Source organism: Lactuca serriola, chromosome 3, assembly GCF_051521515.1.
Source record: "Lactuca serriola cultivar US96UC23 chromosome 3, Lser_US96UC23_V15, whole genome shotgun sequence".
Taxonomy (NCBI): domain Eukaryota; kingdom Viridiplantae; phylum Streptophyta; class Magnoliopsida; order Asterales; family Asteraceae; genus Lactuca; species Lactuca serriola.
In genome coordinates this window covers 244,719,844-244,724,968 of record NC_136410.1, presented here as the reverse complement: position 1 = coordinate 244,724,968, position 5,125 = coordinate 244,719,844, and the positions used below count along the sequence as shown (strand labels likewise).

The 5,125-nt window shown below is 40.2% G+C and overlaps 1 non-coding gene across 1 annotated transcript; it reads left to right on the top strand.

The window, feature by feature from the left end:
* Nucleotides 1-2,787: 2,787 nt before the first annotated feature.
* LOC145096440 (small nucleolar RNA R71) lies at nt 2,788-2,894 on the top strand. The gene has a single exon (XR_013703849.1). It is a non-coding gene; the product is annotated as a small nucleolar RNA R71 (small nucleolar RNA).
* Nucleotides 2,895-5,125: the final 2,231 nt, after the last annotated feature.

Sequence of the window (5,125 nt, the reverse complement as noted above, 5' to 3'; positions counted from 1 at the left end):
GAAGAACAATGGAAGAAGGTTTGAATGCTTGAGAGAAAAAGATGGAGAGTGGCGCACGACGAGTGTGTTGTGAAAAGAAACTAATTTCTTTAGGGTTAAAACCCTAGTTACTGGTTGTACAAGTAACTTCATTATTATTTTTTTTCTGTAAATAATACCGACCCGTCCAGTCAGGGTCAGACTCGGCGAGTCTGGTCGCGATTTTGTGTTTTTCTGAAATTTCAACGGACTCGTCGAGTCATGGTCAGACTCGGCGAGTCTCTTGCAAACAGTTCAACATTTATAAAATTCTTGTCATTTATTTAGAAAAGAAAATTTATTTCACGCCACACTTAGTCCATACGCACTCTCAAGCAGACATATCTGATGATTTGGAGAATTAAAAGTCGAAAAAAAAAATTCAAACAAAACTTAAAAAGGTAAAAGAAAGCAAACTCTAAATAACGGGTTGCCTCCTGCCAAGCGCTTCTTTTTAAGGAGTCGTTAGCTGGACTCCTTCCCGTCTACGTCTCGTCATCTTCTAGCATCGGGAATGCACGCCTAGTCCTTTGTGGTTGGTACTTCGTTTTGTAAGCGTGAATCTTCTTTTTGTAAGCCCGTTTTGATTCTCTCTTCTTTTTCACAGCATCATTCTCAGCTGCTTGGGCTTCCATTCTCCTCTTTTTCTTCTTCACCCCATTCGTTTTCACCTTCTTTTGCACCTCTTTTCCTTCAAACTTAATTACTTCGTATTTTGTGAAAGTGCATGCTCTAGGTTTGGTAATGGATGGTTGATCAGCCTCCACTCCCCTATCCTTTTCCTTCTCCTCTTCTTCTATGATTCCCCCTTCTTCAAGCGGAATTGCATTAAGACATGCTATATAGGCGTGTTGAACTTCCGTATCCATTTCTTCTTCTGCTGGTTGTTCTTCTAAAGAATGAGGAAAAATATCCAAGTCCAGAATATACATAGAACTAGCAACAAGCTGATCTAAGTTGTCCAAGTTGTTGGCAATTTCGACTGGACTCGTCGAGTCCAGGAGATTGACTCGGTGAGTCGGATCGTATTCCACTATTTCCTCTGTGTTTTCCGAGTAGGCTCCTTCCAGTAGCTTTTCAATCTCCTCCAGGTCCTTGTTAACATCTTCATCCTCTCCAGAAGGTAGCAAAAATTTGTTTGGATCTTCTTCTTGCAAAAGTTCAAGTTCTTTTTGTAGTATCTCATCCTCTAAATGGATAAATGAGATTTCTTCTTTTCTTTCCTCTTCTTTCTTGGTTTCTGGTACAGCTCTAAACATTGTGGATTGGTCACCTACCCTCAATGTTAGTGTAGACTCACATACATCAATTAAAGCACATGTGGTGTTTAAAAATGATATCCCCAAAATGATTGGAATTTTGGGGTCTTCTTCCATGTCAACCACTACAAAGTCTACTGGAAAGATGAACTTATCGACTTTAATGAGAAGATCCTCACAAACGCCACGTGGATGAATTGTCGTTTTGTCCGCCAGATGGATCTTCATGTTTACCGATCTTGGCTCCGGTAAATTCAACTTCTTAAAGAAAGAGAAAGGCATCAAATTGATTCTTGCACCCGAGTCGGTCAACGCTTGGGTGAAAAATGCATTTCCAAACTAGCACGGAATTATAATACTCCTCGGATCGCCCTTGTTTTCAGGTAGCTCACTCAACATTATTTCCACTACTTCAGCCAAGTCTTTCCTAGCAGCAAAGAGACCTTTCAGTAAGTTGAAGTACTTGGGTGTTGTGAGCATTGTTTCTACAAATGGCACATTGACTTGGAGGGCTTTAACATGCTTCATAAAGGCTCTATAGGCTTCAACTTTTTCCACAGGCATGGCTGTGATTGGGAATGGCAGAGGGGGATTATATGGCTTTAAGGGAATGACAGTTTTGTCATTTACGCATGAACTCGTCGAGTTCATTAGAGGGACTCGACGAGTCAGGTCGGGTTTTGCTGGAGCCGAATCTTCTGCCCTTTCTGTCTTCCTCTTGGAGATCCTCTGTGCATGTGTGAACATTTCTTCATTGCTAGAAGTCACTGCACTCACATTCTCCATTCTTGGATTGGTTTCTGTATTACTTGGAAGTTGACCCGATCTTCTTTCGTTTACTTGGTGTGCAAGCTGTCCCGGCTGTTTCTCAATGTTGAGAATGGAAGCTTGCTGATTCCTTAGCATGTTTCTGGTCTCATGTATTGCATCATCGTGATCATTGTGTCTCTTTTCGGACGCGGCTATGAATCTAGTGAACATTTCTTCCAAATCAGCTTTCTTTTCTATCACCGGTTCTTCCTTTTGATAATATCCCCTCTCTTTCTTCTTGTATTTCTCCTCCTTAGCCTTCTTATATTCTTCGTATGGGAGCCATTCTTTCTTCGGTTTCCGCCAATTTTCGTCGTATCGATCACCACTTGAATAGAATACTTGAGCCTTTTTATTTCCATTCTCATCAAAATCACAATCCTTTGTGAGATGGGGCCCTCTACAATTCTCACATCCAACCCGAATAGCATGGATTTTTTGATCCATTTTTGTCATCCTCCTATCAAGATTATCAAGCTTAGCTATCACCGCCGCCATGCTATCATTTGTCGAGTTCACTACCCCCCGACTTACTTCGTTTCTTGGATTGTGGTATTCTCTAGAGTTCTTAGAGAATTCTTCAATTAGCTCCTTGATTACCGGGGGCGCCTTCTTCGTGAGCGGGCCTTGAGAATCGAGCAATTGCCTTGTGGTGACATTGACTCCATCATAGAAAACGGAGACCTCTTGTTGGCTATTAAGGTCGTGATGTGGGCAATTTCTAAGCAAACTCTTATACCTTTCCCATCCTTCATAAAGAGATTCTCCGGGTTGTTGCTCGAAGTTGGCAATTGCTTTCTTTAGCTTGGCTATTTTGGAGGGCGGACAAAAGTGGTCTATGAACTCCTCTTTCATGTTGGCCCATGTGGTGACCGATCCGGGAGGAAGTGACTTTAGCCAATCCTTTGCAGCTCCTTTGAACGTGACTGGGAGCATGCGAAGAAGTTGGGTCTCGCGGGGGACATTCGGTACATTGAAGTAGTTGGCCACATCATTCACTTCGTCCAAGTGCTTGTAGGCATCTTCATGATCCTTTTCATAAAAAGGAATCTCCTTGAGTTGAGCGAGAATATGGCCTTTTAGTTCGAAAGTGGCGGTCGCGGGAATTGCGGGCTGCACAAGTCCCGGGCCGGTGTCATCGTGCATCCTCTTCTTCCATTCCCCCATGGGGACATCATCGATATTAGCCATAGTGATAACTAAATCGTCTTCAAACTCGGAGTCGTGCTCGAACGTGGGTTCTTCTTCTACTTCGGTCTCGTACTCGATATCTTCTTGAATTGGGTCTTCGATTGTCAGAGAGGCACTGGATGCTCCGGATTTGCTGCTCCTCTTCTTGCTGAAAACGGACTTGAGGTTTTTGAATGGCGAGTTCTTTGAAGAAGCGGATTCTCCAACGGCTTTGCCTTTGCTCATCCTTAGTGCGGATTTTGGGTCTTCAAGAGGAGGGACCAGAGGTGTATCAGATCCTCGGGTCATGAAACAACTGTAAACAAAACAGAAAACGCGTAAAAAGAACAAAAATAAAATAAAAAATTAAAGCTGAAACAGCGATGTACTCGCCGAGTCGGCACGAGTGCACTCGGCGAGTTCAAGGCAAAAACAGAAAAAAAAAATTCTAGTTACTCTAAAAACGGAATTTTATTAAAACTAATTCTACTTACTGAATTACCTTTTAAATAACTTTGTGTGAGATAAATCCCACACAAAGGATCGATTAAATTAGAATTTAATGTTAATTTTTAGAACCGTTCCCCGGCAACGGCGCTAAAAACTTGATGTGTGCAAACTCACTTAGTTTTAAACCTACTTTTAAATGTAAAACAACACACAAAGGCAGTGAACCTATCAATTGTGGTATAGTTGGATAAGCAGGGTATCGAACACAGGGAACGGCAAAATAAAACTAAAAACTAATTCTATCTATATTAATTAATAAGAGTAGGGGTTCTCTAGTTTTTCAAGACTAGAAACTTGCTAACTATTACTAATTTAAGAACTAGAAAACAAAGACTTAACTAGATTCAATAATTGGGAAGGAACTTCTGTTTAGTTCAACTCAATTGATACTATGGTTGATTTTAAGGTAATGGTGCAATGGATTAATTCTTTTGTTGGTTACCGATTCAAATGATTAGATTCGTATTCACTACACTAATCCTTAGCAAATAAACTAACTTAAACAGTGGCCAGTTGTCTAATTTAATTAGATTTACTAGATCAATTATTTGGGTTAATTTAGACTTGCAATAGTTAACTAATTTAATCTTTTAATTAACTTCTTGTTGATGGTCATCACACAAGCCTGCACATGAATTTACTCAATTCTCTTATTAACTCTAGTTTCATATTCATTAATCCTAGACATATGGCATAGTGATCACATAGCATATGAGGTTAATAATCAATAGATGTTCATGCAAATCAATTATCCTCCTATTAACAGAAAATTAATTATTATTCACACACAATGTTCTTTAGCAAGCTAAAATAATAAAAATTCACCAACTTAGAATTAATCCAACCAATTAATCAAACCATAGTAACACTTTTGTATCCCCAAACAGAAGTCTAAAGGTTTTAGCTCATAATTGAAGTAAATAACAGCAAACAAACAGAGTTTAATTGTTTAACCATAATGATAAAACAAAAGATTAAGTGGAATGATGAAATTTTGCCTCAATTCTCCTTCGGGATTGAATTCTAGCCTCTCTCGTCGTCTTCTAGGGTTTTTCTGCCTTCTTAATCGCAGCTAAACTCTTCTGAATCGTCCCAGAATTCTCCCTCATCGTTCTGTGAAGTTATCTTTATATATACGAATCGACTCGTCGAGTCAGGTAGCGACTCGTCGAGTCCATCTCTCAGTCCCCGTATTATGATAAGTCTCTGGGATCCTGAGTCTTTATCTTCTCAAATCTTCGCTTGGACTCGCCGAGTAGTCGACCCTACTCGCCGAGTAGGTGCTATTTTTAGTGTTTTTCTTCTTTGTTCCATTCTCGATCTCTCAACCGCTTCTCCTGCTTCCTTCTGCTTCCGAG